Raw genomic sequence first — 25,070 nt, 5'->3', positions numbered from 1 at the left:
AAAGTCGCCATAAGCAGATGTATCATAATCATGGACAATTTTCCAATTCCATCCTCCAAACATGAATGTATGTGCCCCGATCGCAACACCAAAAGAGGGGGTTCTATGATGGCCGCCACATTGGCCAGAGGTAAAAATAGCCGCACGCGCTCCACGCGAGAACCTCGGATTATGGTTCTTCACTTTATTGCCAGCATCCGGCAGGCCGGTGCACTTGCGCCGATTGTCAGAGAAAGTCTCTTCGAAGACACTCGTTGCAGCACATTATGAGCCCGCGGTACTCGTCTTCGAGGGGTGATGCTAAGAATAAACGTATCACCCTAAGAAAAAAGGGACACATCATGTGAGCTGCCGGAACACTTAAGAGCTTCAAATCGATTAATTACACCATCAATGACGCCAAGGTGCGCGGATAATCAAAGGAACGGCATTTGTGAAATAAGTTTCCCGTTTCGAGCTACAATTTCGATGACCTTCTAGAGCCACTGGATGGAGACAAGAGGTTCTTGTTGCGAGGGTCTTGTCTAAAAGCGGCCGCGCTTTCATGTTTGCGCCACTGCTTAGCGCCTTCGAAGCACGTTTTCGGGAAGAAAATAATGGCACATGGTGACACGAGGCGACAGACCGGCATTCCTGGTCATCCAAGAGTAGCAAAACATTATTTGCTGGGTTGTTATTGAGTTTACTTATTATAACGCCACGAGCAGGAGTTTGCTCAACTCCGCACAAGGTTCGGGTGGTCCCAGTTTCGCCAATATCTCAACAATATTTACGAATGGCATCAGCAGAAGGTATTTTGAATCTTGTCTTTTTTTTAAATTGTGTTTTATTCAAACAATATAAATATGCTGCCAGACCATGGAGGAACTGAAAGTCTACAATAAAGTCATCAAAATTCATGAATATTGTTGCAATCAGGTCATCAAAAACCTTTCAGTGCTCAGCACTGCCTCGTTTTAAAATTGTTTGAATATTTCAAAAGAGAATCTTTTTGATAAAAAATAAGCATATAGTTGGTCTACTGGTTCTAGCCATGATAGTATCGCTCGTCGCACGGTACACTGTGTTTACTAGGACTTCTAATTGGCCGGGGGATTTTGAAAATATTCCCTGGTCCCTGTGCAAATGGCAATTAGTAATCAAATAAGGTCCCTCGGGCAGACGTCACGACGTTATCACCCCACCATTTAATAGTCGTTGTAATCAATTAAACCGGCATCTATTGGCCACCATGCATGCTGTCTTTGTGGTTTTCCTAACTGTGTGTTGTGCGTTTAAAACTTACGAGCAGCTCAAAGAACTTTAGCTTGTATTCCGATCGTGGCAGTTAAATTATAAAATTTTGCGCTTAAAAGATATTGGTTTTACCTTTTGCGACATCCTAGAAAGACGCTTTGAATTGGAAATTTCTGTTTTATAAACCATCAAGCGGTGACCCGTTGGAGAAGGGATTTCCAGGAGCCAAAAGCAACGTCGAATGGCTACGCTCACTAAGGAAGTAAGACTGATTAGTGGGTCATAAATCATCCTCATAATTTACTCCTACTCGCTACTGTCGCTGCTGCTGCTGCCACTACTGAGGCAAGTTACATCGTCGTGACTTTTTTTGTGTGGAAAACAATGGCAGGGTCATCCAGCTGCGGTAGCGGGAACCGCGTGTTGTCAGCGAAGGTCACGGCGGGTCCGGCGTGATCCGGATGGCACGCGAATCATGTGCAGTTTGCTGTTCTCGGCTCTGATCATCTAATGGCGCCACGAAGGCAACACATTTCCCTGACCCATGCGATCAGAAGAGGAAGGTTAGCTGTCTAATGGAGCACCCGGTCACACTAATGAGATAATTTGGATTAATGTAAGTTCCGTGGGGCTGCATGGGGGAGCTTGCTCAACACAACGTAAATCTTTAAATACCAAAGACGCCCAGGAGAGATAAATCATGTCGAAGGAAAACTAACTTAATAAAAAAATATAATTTAACTTAGTTTGCAAAGTGTGTGCAATACGATTAAAAAAAAAAGATCCTGCAAGATCGCATGTCTGAACTGCGATCGTAGGCGTGCAATTCTTTATCACACATCAATTGAACGACAGTTGGATAAATAATTATTATAGATGGGGTGGTAGAGTCGTTGGGTGGGGATTAATTAAATCGGATGAACTCTCGGCAAACGGCGTCATTGGATGAGAAATGAAAAGAAACACGGCCATTAGATACAGTGATATTAATTCGTTTGGCCGTACCTAGAGGCTCTGGAATTAGAACTCTGTGAGGCAAAATGTTACAGATTAAGTTATTATTGGCATGTATTCAATTTTAAGGACATCTTGAGTCCAAAGCAAAGTTTCAATGGTAAGGGTTTGATGTTATAGAAAACTTTCTCTTTTACTTTTCTGTTATAGAAAACTTCATATTTTGCTTCTAAATGGCTTAATTTTAACACAAATGTATTCAGAACTGTAAATGAAGTACCTAGATCTTTTGGGAAAGCTTATCTAGACAGGTTTATGTAATTGATATGCAATTTTCAAATATTTTCGGGTCTTTCAAACCATGTTTTGGAATATCTCGACTAGACAAAAATATCCACGGCACTGTAGGCAGCACTACACGCCAGAACAACCTGTGGAATGCGACAGAGAAGAGAATTCATTTCACGAAGACTCTCCCATTCATTGCATGCTGACCAGGTTCGTTTCATGTTCGGATCTCTAGGAATTTCCTTCGCATAGAAGACCAAATCATCATTACAATCATGATTTATTAAAACTAAAAAAGCACATTGATACGCAACATAAGCATTAATCAATAACAGAAATAGTACAACCAACTCTCAAATGAGACAGCTCCTTTGTATTATAAGATGTTGTTCGAAGAATTTTAAGTAAGGATTTGACAATACGTTTGTGCAACTTTAGCGTTTGAGGAAATGGTTGTAAATATGATCACCGTGCACGAGGATCCAAAGTGTGTCCTTTTGCGATCGAGCAGGATTTCTTTTTTGGGTTTATGCGCCGGAATTATGCTGTTGCAGTTCGCCTCTCCCTCTCTCTACTTCACTTTCTCTCTCCCTCTCGTGTTGCATTCCGCGGTCGTCTCGGTAAAGGTGAATATTGGGTTGTCTCGTAAGTATTTGCGGTTTTATTTACGGTTGAGCAGAAATTAATTAAAATGTTTCAAATGCACAGAATAAAGGCTAACAATCTTTCAATTGGGTTACGCATCTCAAAGATCAAGATGTTTTAAAAGTTAAGAAGCTTTATCATACAAAAGACGGGATGTACTGGTGTCCTTTTTAAATCTCACACGCTGTTCAATTAATTCTTTGATTGTATTTTTGACTCTGTCCGTCTTTTGATTACTCCTCAGTATACCCATCAAGTAAAATGGAAAACATGCCGAAAAAACTCGTTATTTTTACATTGGTCGTCAGTTGGAAGTGACGTCACACTTTACTTTAAAGCCGGCGATACATGAAGCGTAAACTCTCGTATAAACTCAGAATGTAATGCCAAAAAGTTTACGCTTCGTGTGGCAGGCATAATCGCATAAAAGTTTATACCGAAACGTCAAATGCAATTACATTCGGGCACCTGCAATTACACTATGCTATTACATCAATGACATGTGTTTCTGGCCACAAAAAACATAAATCGACGAGATAAGTTTATTTCTGAACATCTTCTTTTATATTTTAAGATGTTTTTACTGTATATTAGCGATTGTAGAACATTCAATTCATCATAGCGCTACGCTTCATGTTGGTGCTGTGTTTACGCTTGCTTTTACGCTCGGATTTACGCTCCGCGGGCCTATAATCTTTTTGACATAAGTATAATCTTTTTGGCATTACACTCTGAGCTTATACGAGAGTTTACGCTTCGTGTATTCCTACCTTAAGAAATTTAAAAGTGGCCAATGCTTTCTGGTTTGAAAACCCTCCCGCCAATGCTTATGGAACAACTCAATAATTCTCGGAATGAATCGAAACGAAACGAACGCGTTGAAGGGCCACGAACGGTGGTGGGGGGAGGTGGCACGAACGAATCATCGGGTGCCCCCAACATCAAGCGCCAGCGTGTTCACGAGGTTTTTCAGAAACTCCTCAGCAGCCGATGTGGGCCGTCGTCATCTTCGTCGTCGTCGCCGCCCGTTGTTGTCGCCGTCGTCGTCGTTGTTGTTGAAAAGCACATCGTCCTCTTTGCTTGCTGTTGCTCTGCAAAAGCGAATCTCGACGGAAGTTGCAGCATAAAGTTCAATCGAAGTGACTTCCCGTGCCTATCTATAATCCAGCGCAGCAACCGTGTGACGTACGTTTTGTGAACGTTTTGCGTGTAGTTTTGGCCAGGTGCGTTTTTTATAATACATCATCACCACACGAGAGATCGAGTGTGTGCATTGGGCCGTGGTAGACACTTTGTGATTTCAGGTTAAAAAGTCATACATTCAGTGTCGCAGTGGTGTATACGCGGCGGCCGCGGCGCTGCGATCGTCTGTTCCGTCGAGCGTGTGCACCAACACAGCGCCAAACCGGTCGCCCGCCGTCGTTGATCGTGGCAGTGTGGCAAAACGGCCTTAACAAAACCAGAAAAAAGGTTGCCAACGACGGCAACGATGGCTGGCTGGTTGGCTGGCTGGCTTGCTGGCGGCGCTGTTGTGTGGTGGCTGTGGTAGCGCGATCTCGAGAGGCGATCTCCAACTCGATCCAACGAAGAATGTGGTATAGGTGTGTACGGTGCAGCAACGCATCGACGGACACGACGTGCACCAGCAGAACCAACGGTTTTTGTTGCAACAACGGATCGGATGTGGTGACAACAGACGGGGCGCATCCACGGCGATTGAGCTGTCACCGAGGAAGTAAAAGCACAAAGCATCACCTAGCCGTTCCCGAACGTCGTCTCGCAAGATCATCGTCTCCAAGATCGCTTCGTTCCGTTCTGCGAGGCTCACCACAGGTGTCGCATCATCATCATCATCATCATCGTAGTCGTCGCTGACACAGCGAGGAAACGCGAGAGGAATTTAAAGTACAGAGCGCGATCACGGCACGGGAACGACCGGAAGCCGGAAAGCGGCGATAGGAATCGTCAATCGTAACCGTCATCTTCTTCTCCGTCTAATCCGTCTTTTAATTTTCTATCCGTAGCTGAACTTAAGTGTGGTTGGTTGGATGTTTCATATTGGTCTTGGTGCCTCGGTGTAGTGGGTGCGTCATAGTGTTGTGTGCTACCACCCTCCCCCGCGACTCGATCTGTCTTCTCCCCTACCACCACCTGAGTGAGCACTTAACTTCGAACGAGTTTTGAATTGTCTTCGCGCCCCTGTCGAAGAACTAATCTCAAAACCCACGTCTTTTCCCTACACCCCTGTCCCTTGAGTGTGATCCTTTCCCCAGTCGAGCCGAGCAGTGATCCTCGCCGGGTATAAAAACAAGTGCATCGTGCGTGCGTTTTATGTGCATCTGCCTGGCCAACAGGCAGAAATAGCCAGTGCACTACCTCCGCGTGTAAAATCCGCCTGTGTGTCCTTTTCCAGTGGCTGTCGTCCGTGTCTGTGTCTCTGTTTTGTACGACGACGATGAGGAGAGTGTTTGACAAGCAAATTGCAGTGTAAAGTGGTGCTTAAAATCCGTTCTTCTTCCCGTGCTCCAAGGAACCACCTGCCAACATAAAACCCTCACACGCACACCAAGGTGCGATCGAGTGGGAACGAGAGAGAAAGAGAGAAGCACCGCAAGTGCTTCTTCAGCATAAGTCAAGCGGAACGACCAGGAGCCGTGAGAGAGGAGGGTTGTAACAATAGCATCTTCTTCAGGTGCACCACCAGCAGCTGGGCGGAAAGAACATAAGAGGAGATACGCATAATCACAACGTAAAGTTAAAGGTAAGAAAGGCAAAATGTGCAGAATCGCTGATGCGAGCAATTGAGGAAGCGAAGAACACGTCAAAGTTAAAGCGTTGTTAAAAGAAGGGTGGAAACTTTGCTATCTTGCACCAAGCGAACGTTATGCAGACAAAATCATAGTCGCCGTCGTCGTCGTCGCCGCCGTCGTCATCGGTGACAACCTCGCAACCGAAACACGGAAAAGCTGTGATGGCGGCGACGGAAAAACCACAGAAACTCGAGCGATGGTGCGGCTTCAGGTTCTTACTCATCATCGCACACCACCACACCACGACCAACAACACCATCAAGTATGAGATACATAACGATCCCTTCTCGGTGCCGCCACCGTGTTTCACATTTTCACGGAACACTGCCTTTCTGAGTCAGCCAATCAGCTTCTAAAGGCCCCGCTCCTTTCCTGGCGTGACCACGGCCACCCCTCCAGAGCGACCGCAGGGAATGGGGAATGGAATGATGTGGTTATTGTGTAGGGGTTTCCGTTTGGTAGGAATTATGGTGGCCAGAACAAACCGACAGGTGCGCCGGGGAAGATGTTGGCTCCGATTATGACACCCTGTAACCCTGCATGTTGGGGTCTCTCGCTCTCCCTTGGTTTGCCCCTTTGCTGGAACACATTTCCAATTTTACATTCCATTGGTTTGTACCTTGTATATTAAATGTATATAAAAATGGAACGCAATTAAATACACTTTTAATCACGTTGGAAATGTGGATGAGTTAGCCGAAAGGTACAAGGGAAAGGATAAATGCTGACCTATTGGCGCCACGGAGCATAATTTTCTCCTCAAAAACCAACCTGTTCTGTCTGCTATCCTATGCCATGCGGTCGAGCATATGTCTGCGATGCTTCATGAGAGATTACTGGCCCCGGGCTCCTGCATAACAAGCTTGTTGTACCAAGGGGAAGAAAACAATTCCAATGGCCCACCATTATTTGGTGGGGGAACCATGCCAAATCGTCAGTTCCTTTACGAAAACCTCTAATACGCATTTCCGTCTGAATTGTGTTTGTTTAATCAGGGTCAATACTTGCAGTCTCGTTTGGTGCGCCCTCTGCTTTTCTAATGCTAATCTTGTATCACAAAGAAAATGATAGAATAGACACAAAAAACCTCACCATCCATCCGCGCCCCATTTAGTGTGGCGAATTCGTTGGCGTTGGCGAGAGCAACGTGCCCCGCTGCTCTGTACATTTCCCGGGCTGCTTGGATGCGGTTTCTTCTTTTTTGGGAAAGTAACTTTTCTGTGTCAGTTTTTCCGTCCGTTTTCCACCCGATCGATCGAAATCGAAATCCGAACGTGTCCGCGTGTGATGTGTTTTCGCCGGCGTTAATCGGGTTTTTGATAAACCCGGTTTCACCGGAAGCATATCGTGGTGCACAATCGGCCAACCCGCTCACGGCCACGAACGGTGGCGATCGAACGGTTCGGCGAATGGAAAGTAAACAGCAAACATTCGACATTCGATCGATCGGAATTAATGTAATGCCGGTTTGGTTGTTTTACTTGTCAAAAGTATCCCTGAGGGGGGAAAATCAGAAGAAGAATTAGCGGATACAAAGAATTGCAGCGTCCGTCTAGGGCTCAAGTTTAGGTTCAAGAAGCAGACCGACTGGGAGCTCCTCCAGTAGCGGGAAAATGTCAATGAGAAAACCATTCCAACATTGCCCCCCCCCCCCCCCCCCCCCCACGCGATGATGAATTTGAATGCAAATGGAAAGCAAACTTTCCATTTTGCATATCGATTCACATCGAACCAATCGTTTGTGTTCGCGATTTTCCTCCCGAACCCTCGACGACCATTTCCATTTCCCCGGGGGCGGACCAGGCCAGGCCAGGCCAGGCCAGGGTCCTCGGCAGCCGATCGCCGATAATTCGTCATTTCTAAATGGTTCTGGCGAGTGATTCAAGTGATTCCCGTAGTCGGTGGAGGTCGTGATTGACGGTATTTGTCTTCCGGTCGTCAGACTCATCTTCCGCGGGGTCTCTTCCGTGGCCGAATAATTCATTATTAAAGCATCGTCTTTTTTTTTGGGGGACCGGCGTGAGTCACGTCAGTTTCAATGAAGATTTGCCGAAGCGAAGACGGAGAACGACCACAAAGTATCGGTGACAGGGTACCTGGGACAACATCGTGACAGTTGCACAGACTACTAGACTTGGCGCGTACTTAATTCCCAGACAGCAACAATGGCCGCGGTAAAAGGTCTTATTTTGACAGCTTCTGGTGGGGGGGGGGGGGGGGGTATTTTCATTGAACAATATCCCCTGAGTCGTCGTCGTCGTCGTCGTCGTGGGCTGTGATTCAATGTTAAATTCATTTAACTTAATCCCCTCCCAGGTCTGCTGTTTGCGCATACCGCATGGAAATGAGATGTAATTAATGTCGGTTGACTGGCTTTTAGCAGCAGCAGCAGCAGCAGCAGGAGCATCATCTTCCCCAGTTCTCGTCTTCTCGACGAGCTGTTGTTTTAATCAAATTACCAGCACTGACTTCGCGCCGGAAGGAAGTCGGCGTCGGTATTCTCTCTTCATATTGTTTCGGTTTTCAAGACGTTTTTTGTGGGGAGTGGTGGTAAGGAAATGATCCTTTTATTCCGCTGCGCTCCTCGAGACAGACACGAGGAGCGAATACGCGGAAGATACCAGGAGACGAAGGATGAGATATGCAGCAGCGCACTGCTCCAGCAGGACTGTTTGTGCAGAATTCTTCTACGAAGAAGCGGATTTCTGGTGAAGGCATCATGAGAAGGATGATGATGATGGGATGAAGCCATTCAGCCAACCAGCCAGCCAGCCAACCAGCCAGTGAGACATTTTTAATCTAATTTTGTACCAACGATGCTCTGGCACGTGGTGCCCCGGCATTGTCTTATGGGCTGAGAGTGGCTTTACAGACAACGTACTGCCCACGTGCTTTCGGATGCTTCCGGTGTTAAGATTCCAAGAAAAAAGAACCGACAGGACCACCGGTGGAGCAGCACCGGCAGGCAGGACCTTTCATGTTTTATTTTTAAGGAAAAACAATACATGATAACGAGCTTGGCTTGGCTTTGAGGACAGCAGGTAAATGAACTTCTAATGAATGGCTGATGTTGTTGGTGACATTCAAGAGGCATCTAGAGCGGGAACTTTACTTTACGCCGGAGAATGGCCCGACGAACGGAGTCAGTAAATCTGGCACACCCTGCAACGGAGTTCCTATATTTAGCACCGGACGGCCGTTATGTTGCTGCACCGGCCGGCCGGCCGAGGACCCGGTTCGTAATTTCATGCTTCATCGTGCACTACGACGCTACGGGAGGAAAAGAGAATACCGGGGCCAGGGAATGCATTCCGTGAATTGCAAAGTTGGAGCTGCTGCTGCAAATGCTCCGGTTTGCTCCGAGTGCACGTTAAAAGTGTGCTGGCCAGCAATTCAATTTTCCAAGAAGCGCACCCCACACGGCGTGGTGAAAATGCTGCTGGCTTGGCAACCAGGAGAAAGGCGTTTCAGCATCAAAGTAACGGAAAAAGTCACCAGAACCTTATGTCTCACGTAACAGAAGCTACACGGGAATATTTTCGAATCAAAGTTAGCCGAGGAGTTGTGTTTCCAGTTGTTGCTGGCGAAGGGGAAGGTGTGTCACGGGGCACGACGAGTTACGGCATCAAGTTCAGCCTCTGTCGGTGTGCCAGTTGCCGGTTTTATTTCGTTTAAAATCCACAGACACTGGATGTGCTTCAGTGGCCACCGATCGATCGATCGATCTATGGTTGCTATGTTGTCCGAGACAGAGCGAGCAAGCGAAAGTGGGAACAATCCGCCGGTGTACCGTATCATTTGCACCGAGAAACGAGAATCCTATTAGGCGATCCGCTAAAATTAGAATTCGATGTTTTTAGCATTAAATTCCAATAGAACTTCGCAACGGTCCCCGTCCACTCCTCCATCGGTGTTGTGCTGTTTACATTTCATTCAACCGAATAGCGCCGCTCATTCCACTAGTAGTCTCACTTCTTGGAGCTAACGGGCTAGAATTGACTTGAAAGTTGATGAGAGGATGGCGGCAGTGACGGTGACGGCGCCAAGACTCATCTCACCTTTCAGGCAGCCGAAGCGAATCGATCGTTTGTGATGCTAGTGGCATTTTAAGCTAATTTGTTTCGCATTTCGGCCATTCCATCGATCGATCGTGGCGTACGGAACTTTGGTCACGCCATGTTCCGGTGTGGTAGAATCCACCTAATTTGCTGTGACAATCCATTTTCATGACATCGATCGGGCGTGCAAAACAGGTCACTGGAACGGTCGTTATGGAGATCATATTTGAAGAGCGCGAGAGCGGGAGAGAGAGAGAGAGAAAACCCCGGGGGGATACCGCGAATGGCTGGCATGCTGTGTGATGTGGTTTGTTGGAAAGAATTTTAGAAAATCCTGTGTGCACCACGTGGCACCACGAACGCTCAGCAATCGACATCGGAATCCGGCTTCGCTTCATATTTATCGCTCGGGCGCTCGGGCGCTCGGACTTCTGGCCAACAGCAGAGCCATTTGGTCCTCTGTGTGTGTCCGAATCGTAGCGTGCCAGCCCTTTTGGAACCGACGAACGTTTCCGTTGGCCACCGAATGGCGAGAAAGTGAAAGGAAACAAATTGTTATGCGCCCATTAGAGCCGGCGTGTGTCCCATCGGTCGGAGTGAGCCCTTCTGTGCAGGGCCTGAAACCTGAAACGAAACACTCCGCGAGCGCGCACACATCATCAAGTCCAGCAAACATGTCCCGGGCTCGGTTGGTGAGCTTTTATCGATGGTCAGGAATGGGAGGAAACCACCATGGCACCAGGCAGCCGCCAGCACATTATAGATTTGGTTTGGTTTGGTGGTGATCCCTGAGCCTGAACCCAGCATAGCTGCAGCAGAAACATCGCAACAACGCCGCGTGCACCGGGACACCACAGGGTCAGAGGGGCTCGAGGTCGGTCTCCGTATATCATGTCCTCCACACCAACCAACCAACCAACCAACCAACCGACGAACGAATGAACGTATGTTTAACGAAGCAGAAAGCACCAAACGATGGAACGCGCGCGCGGACACATACGGCCACCAGTAGTGTATACTAATGGTACGCGGTTTCGGTTCGCGGACAAAACCCCCTCCTCTCCAGCGTCCCTCTAGTGTTGGCCAGGAGGAGGTGGCTCCGGGAATGATTTGTTTGTGGAGTCGGCGGCACACAAAACGGATTTATGCTGCTCGGTAACAGCATCAGCATCAAACACAAGCCTCTCATCTCTCTCTCTCTCTCTTTGTGCCACTTCAACAAATGGCGGCAGGGCGAGTCTCCAGTTTCCAGTGTTGGAGTGTTCCACCTAAAGCTGCACCGGGTTCGCTTCACTTCGTTTATGTTGTATGCTCGTGCGGGCATCTCTCCTGGTTCTCGTGGTGGTTGCATTGTTGTGGTTTTGCTCCGCGTATCCCGGTTTGGTGACCTGCGAATGGATGTGTTCCGGGATTTTTGATTTTCCTCCGCTCGCACTCTCCGGCTCACACAGTTGGCAATCCATCCACTTTGGCACGATTTTCCACGACAGATTTTTGTGTTTTACGACCACCGGAAACTCTTGAACTTGACGAGCCGCAATGAGTGGCCTTCTCAGCAGTAGAACTCCAGTTAAGCCCCTTGATCGTGAACCTGCTGCTCTTGCGATGGTTCTGGGTGGAAGGATTAATTTCCATCCAATTGAAGCTTAATTAGCGAGTGCCTTGCCACCGGCTCTAGTGAATCCTATGCCTCCTATGCTTTTCTTTTTGTTTTATGCTAACATCTTTTACGTTTTTGGCCCACCAATTTGTCATCGAGGTGGCGGCGGCGAAATTTTGAAATTGAATCTATTTGATTAATAGCTTAGCTTGGGTTGGGGGTGGGTGCGCAAAAAGGCCGGAAAAATGGCGTCGATAAATTGGAAAAGTTTTTACGAAAAATCGCACCCCATCAGCAGCAGCAGCATCTAGATCTTCGTGAGAAGAGAGAAAGGCTGGGGGACCCCAATTTGGCCATTCTTTTGGGTTGCTGGGTTCTTGGGTGGCCCTCACCGGTAATGCGGTATTAATAATGAAGCCATTAAACGTGCATTACGGCAACGAGATCTGGTTTTTCTGGTCAACATTCGCACACACCCGCCGAACCACACCCAGCCACCGGTGGGTGGAAAAATGGGAAACAATAAATGGGAATCGAATTGTGGTGCCTAGGGGGGGGCGCGGTGACGGTGACGGTGGCGGTTGCGAGAAGCGATTTGTGCGACCGGTCACGCGGTGTGCCAATCTGCGGGGAATGTTTCGTGTTTCGTTCGCGCGAATAATACGCAAGATGCATTTGGGTGCGGCAACATCATCTTGCCCCCAAACCCCACCCCCTTCAAACCAACCATCGCCATGACGATGATGATGATGGAATAATTTATCTTTGCGAGCGCGCAAAAACCAAAAAAAAAGCAAAGCAACGGAGAGGATGGAAAACATAAGAAAACTCCCAACTCCCCCCACCCCCAAAAGGTGTAGGGGTGGAGAAGGTGTGATGAAAGTGGCTTGATGTGATGCGATTTGGCGCTTGGAGAGCAGTAGCAGCAGCAGCAGCAGCAATAGTGCTCTAGGAGCAACAATACATTATTGGCAACTGGAAGGGGAGAGGAGTGTTATGGCTCACGTACCCCATGGCGGCAAGTCTTGCCCCAATCCCTTATCTTAACGAGAAACCCGCGAAAAACGCGCTGCAACCGTTGCTGCTGCCGCTGCCGCTGCTGCCAATGGCGGTCCATGGCTACTGGATTGATGGTTAGATTGAGTTCGAATGACCTCCACCAGAGGTCAAGTGATTAATTGAACCAGATGGTTCGCCAGTCAGAGTGTATGTGGAGCGTACGCTGGTGGGCGGCTGGACGGCTTTCATTAGCACCGATGGCAGCGTTGGTTGGCTTGTTATTCATCATATGTTCGTCCAGTCTTCCTAACGGAAACTGTTCAATCAAATCGATCTATAACGGCAACAATTCTTAATCGCTCCACCTCCGCTCCCCGATGAATTGAAGCTAATGCTCCTAATGACCACCACCACCACCAACCGGAGGAAAAATGGATGGCTTGAGAATGTTTCTCTTCGCGATGCAAAGTGGATTTGCGAAAGTGATTTAGTGAAGCACAGCAGGCTCTGTGCTCGCTCGCAGTACAGCAGCAGTGAGTAAGCGACGCGAAATGTTATCATCATCCGCCTGGTTATTTGCAAAACAACCGCTCGGGCAACTGTAGTAACTGATAAATCAAACCCCATCTCTACCAGCATCAGCCCCTGGGGAATGGAAGATGCTGCGAACACTGTTATCAGTGGGAGGTGCGCCAGTGTTCCAACAACAGCCAGGACATGATGTCGAATCGGCAACAAAAGATAGCCTGCCCCTGGCTATGGGTAGGCGGGTGTGCGAAATGACGTTATCTCGAATGCAAAGTTGGTCAACTTCTGTATCTATCACCCGACGACACACATTGGGGCGCAAGCAAACAGAAGCGCGTTTAGTAGACTCCAACACTAGTAGACTACGTCATCGCAGACACGCACACACGCGAACATTATCAGATAAATGTTTTTGCAAAATAAGATCGCATCGAGTGGTGCACCATATGTTACCGGTGGCGCACCTCTAGTGCCGAGAGCAAACTTGCAGGCTGCCAGCGCTTTACACCTAGAACATACTAGAACCGCACTGGCGGGCGGCCTTTAGTACCTTTGATCACCTTTTAACCACAAAATACGTCGTCGTGGCAACGGTCTACTAAGGAACACCGGCAGCGCAAAGTTATTTTGTGGAGAACCTTGGTGCGTTACCTCGAGCATTACTGCTACGAGCGAGATACGAGCGCGCACGGGTTGCACACGGATTATGGCGACCGGAAGCTTCGACTTCCGACATCGTGCATTTCGCACCACCGGCCCACGGCGCTCGGGGTGTCCCTGACAGGGTGTGCGGCGATCGATGCATCTAGATTGAGTGAATCGCCGCCGCCATCGTGCTGTGCTGCGCTGCGCTGCTGGTTGCTACTGTGTGTTGTGTGCATTGTCCCTTCGTGCCCCCTTTTGGGACATTGAACTTACGACGATTGCAGCAGTTGCGAGTTCCTCTTTCTTCCGCTTTTAGCGATTCCCCCGGACATTCCGGGCTATTGTTTTTTGGTGAGTTCAGCGCAGGTTGATACACCTGAAAATGTCGAGAAAACAGAGAGATTTGTCAAGGAATCTAGTAGTTATCTTTCAACATTTTCTCAACAGATATCGGCGTCGCGCGTTGTTACTGATCCACCCCCTGTGATGTAATAACACAGCTTCTAACCCAATGACTGACAGCTGAGAGGCGCACGTGTATGTGTTTTTGGCGTGACATTGGGCAGCGCGCTTTACCGAGAGGACCGACCGATCGATGCACCAAGTAAACAAATAACACGTTTATTGTGGCAACCGCAGTAGGCGCGCTCCAAAAAGGGCTCCAAAGGCTACGTTGTTGCACTTTACCGGATGGTTGCAGCACCCGTCACACCGCCGCAGCGACCGGGGAAAACCATCGCCTGGCCGGATCAGAGCCTTATCGCCAGCTGATCGGTGCGGGCGCTCCCCCCTCGAGAGATAAGACCCACAGGGGAGTCTACCTTCGGGCGTTGCTTTGACTTTGGTGTGGCGTGGGATTCAGGATTTGCGTTGCAGAAGAGAAAAGCGAACGGCCCGGGGGTGGTGCTGTGTAGTGGGTGTTGGCGATTGGTTCTGTTTGGTTTTCCCAGCCACGCGATAAGGGGTGGGGGACCGGCAGACCGTTAGCTTAATTAGGGCCGCGCTTTTTTGTTGCGCTTCTTCCTCTGTTGAGTGTTTTCCATTTTTAACTGTGTTGTTGCTGTTTTTTCTCATTCCTTTGTTTGCTCTCTTCTCACTTTCAGGTAAGAACGCATTCTTCTCTTCCTCCGCGTCTATGGGGCGGGCGGCACAGAACGTTATCGTCCCACTCCACCGGACGGTGGGCCTCTTTCGGTATGTAGTTGGTGCAATATGGCCGTTGGCATGGGATTTGGTTTTGCTTTTCTTTTTTTTTTGTTCTTCATCCGTTTGCCTTGTTTTGCAGCCACCTCGGGATGCGCTTGTTTATGTGCCAGAAGATGGTTTTATTAATCAGATGTTATTAATAACACCGGCGCCGAACGGTTCGGAATTGCGTTCCAGATTGGAAGGGACTACTTCAACAAACACGGGACGGGGATGATGCTCAACCTGTGAGCAGCGCATCAATTGATAACGCGCTAATCTCCGGTAATGCCAATTTGTTTGGACTGGGGAAGTCCAGTGGTGGCGGCGCTTGAACGCGCAAGATTGAGCTTTGCACCGGATCGCACAAGTCGTATAGATTGTTCGACCTGCACTGGATGACCTCTAGGGAGCGAACGAGATCCTACCAGTTACTGTATTGATACTCGATTGATAGCATTATCATTCGCTCGTCGCGTTAGAATATTATAACACGAATTCTGCGTAATAACCTTCAATCGGTGGATCATGTTACTGATAGTGAGGTAGCAAGTGCTTTACATAGCACTAACACAAAACAGAACCCCTATAAAGATAGTGGATTCCAATAAGAACCTTTATCGCTCTCTCTCCCAACTCTTATCCCTGGATGCTCACTGATGGCACTTGTTACCGTTGTACGCTTGGGACTGGCAGATGCATTCTATCTTATCCTTCAAGCGCGATGCTACACTCCAAACCCTCAAGAAGACCAGCAGCGCGTGGAACTGGAAATGAAACTTTCCACCAGCGCCACAGAACCAGAACATTAGAGTGCTGCTTGAGCGTTCGCGCTCTTGTGGTCTTCGTGTATCTTGTGTTCTTCCACACCCAACACTCCGCCAGATCCAGTCCGCCGTGGTTCTAGTTTACCTCTCCGTCCGTGTGCTCCTACACAGTTCTGGAATGTTAATCCAGCGGGGCGCGTCTATGTCCCAGTGGGTTGGCGAGAGCCGATGCCGAGAAGAGAACTCCTTTACTGCTCAATAATCGTCGCTCGTAACCTCAAGTGTATGTGTGCCAGAGCGCATGTGGTTTCATTAATTTCTATCTAGCGCTTTCTATCGACCAGACGGAGGCCATCGCATGATGGCGGTGATTTGAAGTTGATTTCTGCTGCCCGCCACCGTCAGGTTCTGTTCTTCCAAACGCGAGCGACCTGTTCTAGTTCGGTGCCGCCGAGGAGGCCTGCTAGCTGTGTGTAACACCGTTGGGAAGGATAGGACAGGAGAAAGAACGCGAGGCACCACGCTGGTTCAATGATCGATGAGTGGTTTGTTGTGTTTTTTTTTTTTTCGTCCGTTCGTTCGTTCGTTCTTTCGTTCGTTTGGCGGAACAGAAATAGTTTTGTTGCCTTCCAGTGGGGGAGGAGTGTACGACGCTGGAACGAAAGTAACCGGCATCAAACATAACAAACCCACTCGACGCGCGACCTCAACGCGTCGGTTCGGTGTGTGGTTTGTGTTTTTTTTTATTCGGGTGTCCCATCATGGGACACATGTCTGCTTTGCTGTGTTTGTTTGTTGTGTCCCGGTGGTGGATAGTTCGATAAGAATAGTTATATGCGGTCGTCCGGTATCGACGGTACGTCACCGTTGCACACCGCGGCCCTGTCTAGCGAGAGAGAGAGAGAGAGAGAGAGGAGGGTCTTGGGGAAAGACGATGATGATGGTACAGTCTGGCCGATAAAAAGACGCATTTGATGAACGCGGGAATGTCGTTCCTGTTGTTGTTATGATGCTTTCGCTGCGATCGCTGCTCGAAGTCTGAAGTCACCGTTCGTCGTCGTCGTCATCGCGTACTCTAATGGGACCGGTTTCTTCGCGCCATTCGTCCCGGGGAGCCCCGGGAGAAAGAAGTTGAAGCAAACAAGACAATAAGACCTCACACCGAATATCCCCAAATTTGTGTGACCGTAGTAGGCGCGACAACATGGCCGCTCTGATGGGGTTTTCAAAACCTAAAAATAACACCGCCACTGGTAAAGGGCGATAGGAAAATTGGTGGGCTTCTGAACTTGAAATTTGGTCGTAAATGTGAAGAATGTGGATTATCTCTGCCCGTAGCACACTTCAAGGGCTGCGCTGTATTCGTTCTGATCATTATGATCGTTTAAAAGATTTGATATCAAGCATTCTTATGCTAATGTGGCGTGCCCTTTGAATAGAGGGGACTTCTGAGTGAGCCAGATGGCTCAAAAGATCGAGCATTCTTGCCAGATTTAGAATTCTGCTTCAAATCTCTGTTCCAGTATCAGTTTTACATGAAGTGCTTTAAATACTTGAATTTTTAATCTGATCTCCCACTTCCAGTATGATCCAGGCGTGCAACGCTTCTAGCAATCTAAGTGAGAAAGATTAGATTTGTTTGAAGCAATTACAGACGCACCTCTGGCTCTGGCGCCCGTAACCTCATCTGGCTAAAAGTGTTTCCATATCGTAAATTAACCAATTTCAGAACGGAAAAATACCCGTTACCACTTGCCCACAGGGGCCAGCATCCCCCCCCCCCCCCCCCCCCAAATGGGGCTCCTAGAGCATAAAAAGCTAAAGAAAAACCTCCGTTAAGAGATGATTGAGTGAGGCGCATGCTATGTCGAAGTGCGAAAGGTTCTTCGCTAGGCTCGCTCAGTGAGAAATGCCCCCTTTATTTGAGACTTTTGATTGGCAACCTGGACCCGGAGCCGGACCCGGTAGGGCATGAGAATGGGCCTCTCGGCCATTCTCGGAAGCACGTTCAGCATTCAGCGAAAGAGGTGCCCTGGGGGGTGGAGGCTCCATGCAAAGCGGAAATTCATTTTCCACTCTTTTTTGGTGTCTGCTTCAGCTTCCAGGTGCCCGGTGGAAAGATCTGGTAATAATTTTGCAATTTTCCCTCTATTGCTTATGGCGGTTCTGGACTCACGGCCGTTCACGGACTGACCGTGGAAAGTGGCACACGACGAGGGCCAGCAGATGAGGATGCACGGCTCAGAGATAAAAAGAGAGAGAGAGAGATAGAGGTCACATTTGCATCTTTCTGGCCAGATTTCGCAGGGCAGGGGTTTCTGAGGATGTTGTTAATGGAACCAATTTCTTACCCAATTTCTCTAATCCGCCTCTGTCGATATCTGGCACACACTCGCCACGGTGCAAAGAGCGAAGGATAGACGAAATCGATAGAATCACCCCTTATCACTCTGCTTGGCGGCGATTCCACGCCAAATGCACTAGACACTCCGGGGGGGTGGTCGGCGGCACGGTGAGAAGCGGCGACAAACGGACGAGTTGTGGCCGATTGTGGTCCATCGCCGCAAAATGAATCAATTACTGTCAAAAAGGGTACCATTCTGTGTCCATCAGACCACCGAGCGCGCCGCGCTTGTAAGGATAGAAGCTCGATCATCATCATAGTACACACAGCAACTACGAAACCGAAAGCCGATGACCCTTGTTGGAAAAAGGTGGAAAAACAAAGTTCTCCTTCCCCGGGCCTAACTACCAGGGAGCCTTTCACGCAGTAACAACAAAAGAGAAAGAGAAAGAGAGAGAGAGAGACGTGGCACTTGGTGGCTAGATTTTCACCGCCATTTCCACGGGTTACGTCACGTCGCTTGTCCGGATCCGGGGGTCTGTCTCGCGGTGCTGCTGCTACTAGCGTTCTCTGTTGCGCCGTTTCGGCGGTTCCAATCGAGTAATTCTTCCTCATTTCGCATGCCGGTGAATGCCGTTTGTGTTGCGTTGGAAAGGGTAAAGTGTGATTATTGTTGTTGTAAGTGTTTGCGATCGGGGAGTCGGGAGATCCGGAAGTAGTGCACCACCTTTCCAATCGATATCTTGAGATCCAATCGATATCTTGTTTCGCAACCAACTGCTGCCTCCATCAACGATGCATTCCTTACCGCGCATAATCCAAATCGTGTTCGTAGCTCTATCAGAGGGTGCACATCATGTGAGATGAGAACTGGGTAATGGGGAACAAAATTCTAGATGCACATTCCTCACATTGCATCACACATTATCGCATCCCTCCATTGAATCGAGTCAGAACGGCCTTTTGATGGCAGAAGGAGCTCCGGGAGAGAGAAGAAGAGAGGGGATATTACGCCACCCCGTTGCGGCCAGTTGCGCAACGTGTGTGAATGAATGAAGCAGACGAATCAGAATCGAATGTTTATTAGCTATGGTAGTGGCGAGCGGGAGACGCCCAGGATCGAATAGGAATCGATGGAAAATTCTCGACATTCTCAGCCTACGTCACCGACGATGGGAATTGGATGATTGTGATACACTCGGTATGTTAAACGATCGTTCCCGATCGTTTTCTAGAGAAATCCGTTTCGTGAATCTGATACCAGGGTTCTAGCTCCCATCACCGGTCATCACGAAGCTTCACAAATTATGATGTCAGAACTGAGAGGGAGAGAGAGAACGAGAGAGACTCGTGCAATTATCTGTGGGGCCTCCCAACGCCTTAACTGCATGCAATTTGTCTGCAATCTAGCGCTCATCTTGAACTCATCGTCCTAATCGTCTCGGCCGCTCGTCCAGTGTCCGGCACAGTGGAGCGTGGTGTCTGGTTATGGAACAGGTTGTGCAGGTCGTCCGAATGTTGCCAAACTGAATCCTTAATTCGCCCCCGGGGTCCACCACAAACCTTGAACTTTCCGTGGACACACACGAACCTGCTCAGCGGAGAGCCAAAAAAGGCTTTTAAAAATTCCAAACGATCAACCAACCGGCCTGAAGCCGAAGACTGGTTTCGCCGTGATGATGGCGGTGCGATGGTGCCTTGTTGTCGCGGATGACCACCACCGCCACGAAAATGGCACGAAAATATATCTATATACTAGTTGTATTTTAGGAAAATAAAAAACCAAAAATGACAGCAAGTTTTTAGACCACCCGCCCCCCGGCGGGGCATGTGGCTGGTGAGCAAACTAGTTTGTGGGTTGTGAGTGTGGAATTAGATCGTCCGCCAAGGACGCACCATGGCGCATGAATTGGCGACTTTTAGCTCAGGTTTTTTTTTTACGACCATTTGTGGCAAACTGTTTGAACTGGTGTTGCGGCAGTCGGCAATTGTCCAACCGAGAAGCTGTCATCAAGTGCGGTTCGCGAATTACCACAGCGCGCGCTGACGCTGGGAGCGATCAATCGATGGGCCGCTCGATCGAACCAGCTTCGGGAGAACCGCCTAGCTAGCGATCCAGTAACGGGGGTTGGAGGGCAAATTCCTTTCGGGGGGGGGATTCGGGGTTGGTGTAGCGCCACCGCGACACTTGAAAGTAGTATTATGAACCTGCCAAAACATGCTAGCTCCCTGCTCGGTATCCAAGCGTAAGTGTTCGAGATCGAGATCGAGAGTTGGGCATAACTGTGTAGCAATCCCTGGTTAGTGGTGTTTGACTGCGTGAGAAAATATTTCACATCCTAGACCATTCGTTGCTCTGCACGAATCATTGAGTCCGTTGGGCTGGATCGTGCTGTACGGCGTCTATTCAATTTAGTATTTCCCTGTTAAAACCCTGATCTGGAAAGGTGTGCCTCACTGCCAAGGCAAGAGAGAAGGTGGTGGTAGTGGTGTAGAACACGGCCAACGACGACCGCCTCGACGGGAGATCAATTGAGCGCGTTCGAGTACGAGCGCGAGTTCCCGTCCTCCAAAAGGTCACCTCAACTAGCGGCGACTAGAGGCGGCCCCCATACCGAGCACCAGCGAGATGTCAGTAAACGATGGCGTTCAACCAGATCTTACTCCAGTACGTATCTACGCAGCAGTTCGTGCTGATCGTGCTCGAGAACGGTAATGTGTTCGTGCGACTGTGCGTCGACTTGTCTCGTCAGTCAGCAGAGTCCGGGTTTGTGTGGTACTGACCGACTCCTGCTGCTGGGCTCCTGGAGGAATGTGACGTTTTGCTTCGCGTTTTGTTGTGCATGATGCATTCGAGAACGCACCTGAAAGACACCAACACATGGCGTTTATCTTGTTGAGTCACCGTCCGTCTACTGGGTGACTGTCTGTGGGAGTCTGGGCTACTCTGATTGACTTGTATCTTACCCCAGTAGAACTGGCAATTGTTTCCGTTTCACTACCCACATTGCGCCCTGGAGAGTGATCTTTTGATGTACGCAGTGAGGCAGAACACGCGCGATGACTTGGAAGATGACTCCTTCTCGCAAGTCAAAATCTTCGGATGCTACCCAGGTTCAAGACTTGAAGATCAATTGCAACCATGGAGTAGAGCAGCATAGCAGCAGCCCCCCTGGTAGGTAATGTAAGCCGTTGAAGCCGCATCTCGACACCTAGCTACCGATCACTGATCGCAGTTGTTGCTCCAAGGCGCATCTCGCAGCATATCCTGTATCATGGGCACACCGTCATGAACCTGACAGATGATACGTTTGTGTAGATCGCCCCCGGACGGCGAGAGATTTCTTTCTCTAGCGCGCGCGTCTCACCTCTGAGCGAGTTCAAATGGAAAGATCATTGATCGGATCAACGAGATTTCGAGATTGGTAATAATGATTCAGGGGAGGCGTACGTAGGGTGGAGAGGAGGAGCGCTAAACGAACGTGTGAACGAGCTGGGGCAACATGACCGAAGCAATAGGAGGAGAAGGCCACCCATAAGAGCCCGAGATGCAAAGACCCCGAATGGACGTAGGCCGTGTAGTGCCGGAGTTTCGGACGATGGCTTCCGTTGTTGTTGGTGCAACAGACACAGACACAGAGCCAGACACAGAGCGATGCTTCAATTATGGTGCTGGCGGGCATCATCGTCTCCATCTCGCTTCAGCCACAGAGAAAACTTTCGTTTTTCCGATTTGTTTTCGATCTCTTCTAGGTTTTCCTGTGCACAAAGAGTAAGAGACAGAGAGAGAGAGCGATGAAGAAGAAGAGGTAAAGTGTAATGCTGTGGTATCATTTGTAGATCTTTGGTTTCCTTCCATAATGGCTTCCGTTCCGTCGAACACACCTTGGAGTACAGCTCCCGCGGGGGGAGTCTGCAGACACACCGTTCAACGAGCTGTTATTATACGCGCTACCGATCACTATATGCAGGCTTTTAACATGCAAAACAATTAGGGAACAAACCAAACCGTTCTCCTTTGTGTCTGTGAGCTTTGACCGTGGAACAACTCCTACGGAAAAGTCTGACTGGCGCCTGGCCTGGCGGTTTTCGAGTTCCTTCACGCGGTGGTGGGATCACCGATCTTCCCCAAACGTTTGTCCAGGGGTTCCCAGTTTGACCTACCCAGTGTTCAATGCCAGGGTGGGAGGAAAACGATGATCAAAGCTCGATCTCACCTTCTTCCTCCACCCCGCGGGTAAAAGCGACTAATTTATCAACCCACGCAAAGCGATCAATCAAACGACACCTCACGGCACCACTCGGGCGAGAAAAAAAAAACTGCCCAAAAGCGGTCAAAACGACGAGCCCTAGCCGAGGAGAAGTGGCAGCAAGCAAAACATCCAAGCCTCCTTGGATCGACTCCTTGGACTTGAGAACCGTGGTGTGGTTTCGCGCGACAACGGAGCGTGTCCCGGTCGGAGACGTGCGCTACGACGCAATACAAGCGGCAAATCGTGGACAGCGCACTCTCCAGCGCAGCACAAAACCTGTCCCATAATGTTGTTGTTTTTTTTTTTGTTTTTTTGGTCAAAGTCAAGCAAGCTCATCAGATAAAAGTTATGACCAAAAACTGCGAAACGCAAAACCAACCCGCCCGTCGGTTCGGATCGGATCGGATCTTGACGTCATGCGTCAGGAGGGGAGGAGTTGCGATGCGACTTGGGGCGGGAAGAAGACGATACCGACCGAGCGGAAGATACAAAAACAACCGACGCAAGACACGACGGTGGAGCAGGAATACATTAATCCATTCCACCACGGTGGCGACACGCACGGTGGTGCCCTCACCTTCGAGTGTCCTCCGCGATCCGCGAGTGTTGTTGATCCGTTCAGAATTCGCATTGGAGACAAGCGGCGAGGCGCGGCGCTGCGCGGCGCGGCGGGTGGGAAGTTCTCTGGTCTAGCTACGAAGTGGTCACGAGGCAGGCGAGCGGTCATGGAAATTTATGGTCATTTGGCGCTCACAGGCTGCCGAGTTTTCAGTGTCGCTACGCGTTAGAATTTAGATGGATTTTGGAGTTTCAAAAAACCCTTGCTAATAAAAGTGAACTGAACAACGCCCTTAAATTGTTCCGGAATCTGTCACATCTTTCAGCTTCAAGTGCTGCGGACATTCCAATTCACACAGCCCCTGGAACCGGTCAATAGCCTCTTCCGCTCTCTCCCTCGCTCTCCGTCGCTAGAAACATTCTTATCCAAGGAGGCCTACTAGGGAATGGTGGCTCACCTTCACGGCGCCACCGTCGCTCCTGGTTACCACCGCCGACACCTTCGATCTTCTGCTCACGAGTTATGCAAATATTGCAGATCGATGACCGCGACGGACGGATGGCGATTTTAGATCATCTACCGGGAAGTTGGTGCCGATCAAGTGTCAACTCGGCAACTGCTGCCGCTGCTGCTGCCTATAAATATGCAACACGAAGCGCACAACGACGGAAGACCTTGCGCCGACGGTCCCCGGTCCCCATATCAAACCAAATCGCAACTTCCCGAGGTATCCCTCCGAGAGCAGCACAACAGCAGCTGCCTGCCAGCGCAATGTTGCTTCTTGGCTGGTGCACACTCGAACACTACATACGGGCCATGTAGGCGAAGACGTGTTCTCCCACACAAACCACAGTCGGTTCGGTTGCAAATCGGAAGCGCACAGTGTCAAGGATACGGCAATGGCGGACGGACGGGCGGGCAATTGCGCAATGCGAAGGGGGGGTTTAACCGTACGATTTGTGACACAAACTGTCGCCCGAGAGAGATGCCCGTTCAGCATGATTGACAGCTCGTGTAGGTAGGTCGCGGGCTGCTTAGATGTCCAAAACGTATACCCACTGCTCCTCGGGTATCCGGCCACTCCGGTGACAGTGTTGCCATGGAGGTGGATTGAAGTCTAGAACAGCCTTGTTCGAGCAGGGTGCGCACAAGAGGAACGTTCGGTGGCCGGCATCGGAAGTTATCCCAGGAGTCAGGAAATGTTGTCGAGCTCGAGGACGCCATTGTGTGTATCTCGCACCGAATGGGGTGTGCACACACAACGCCAGGCAGCCAGGGAAGAGTTAACGTACGCCTGGTCGCGATTCTGGTTGCCGTTCGCGTCGTGAGGCGTCGAGTCTTGTCTCCGGTAGCCATGATAACCGGTTCCGAACCGGTAACAATGTTGCTCGGTTGCCTCTCTGCATCTCTCTCTCTCTCTCTGTTAATTACTACACCGTAAATGCGGCGTGATTTATGTTAAGGTTTATTCCCTATAATGATGTCCATTTTGTTTCCATGCAGCATCCCGCTTTGTAATTGCACGAAGGCAAAAAAGAAGGTCACGGGAATAGGGGTTCCACGTTTCACAAAATGGGCGCGCGAAATTGTGTGCCGCGCGAAGAGTTCATTGCACTTTCCGGTGTCCAGCGCCGCCGGGTACAAGGATAATTGCGACCAATTGCAACAGGTTAATCAGCCAATTTTTTTTAAAAAAAGGAGATGCTTTTCTGTTGTTTTTTAAAAGCGGTAATTAGTACAGCAACGAGTTTGGTGTTAACAAAGGTAACCAAGGCAGAAACAAAGAATCTGCTTACTGCGATCATCACCTCAGACTCTATGGTGATGAATTCTATTTAAAAAAAATATTTTAACGTTTGATTGCTAGTTGTTTTTTGACAGTTTAGCACAAGACGTGTTTAGCAAACGAATACACCCTCCTACTGACCCTCTACCCGTACAACGTGATGGATCAATCTGCTTATCGCCAGTCGCGGGACGATCGCCTTCGACCCCTGGCTTCACCTTGAGCCTCAACTCGTTAGCGTTCGCAATCCGTGCCACCGAAGGTCCAGCGAAGGTCGTTGTAATTAAAAGGCGCGCTCACGCGGCGGGGAACAAAGTGTGGAAGAGTTGAAATTGAGGAAGTGCTCGGCGCTTGGCGGATCTTCACACATTCATCGAGCGCCACCTCCCCCACGACGGCACGTTGTCTGCTCG

The 25,070-nt window shown here is 49.3% G+C and overlaps 1 protein-coding gene across 2 annotated transcripts in view; it reads left to right on the top strand.

The window, feature by feature from the left end:
* The first annotated feature begins 4,117 nt into the window (after positions 1–4,117).
* LOC126569735 (uncharacterized) overlaps positions 4,118–25,070 on the top strand; it is a 61,518-nt gene continuing 40,565 nt past the window's right edge. Inside the window, exons 1-2 of one of the 2 annotated variants that reach the window (XM_050227025.1) lie at positions 4,118–4,308; positions 5,148–5,884. The gene's annotated coding sequence lies outside the window, so the exon portion shown is untranslated. Of the gene's footprint in view, positions 4,347–5,147; positions 5,885–25,070 lie in introns of both variants that reach the window. The other variant, XM_050227024.1, reaches the window with a different exon arrangement.

This window comes from Anopheles aquasalis, chromosome 2 (genome assembly GCF_943734665.1).
Source record: "Anopheles aquasalis chromosome 2, idAnoAquaMG_Q_19, whole genome shotgun sequence".
NCBI lineage: Eukaryota > Metazoa > Arthropoda > Insecta > Diptera > Culicidae > Anopheles > Anopheles aquasalis.
Note: the sequence above shows the minus strand (reverse complement) of the source record. Positions and strands in the feature narration are given on the sequence as shown.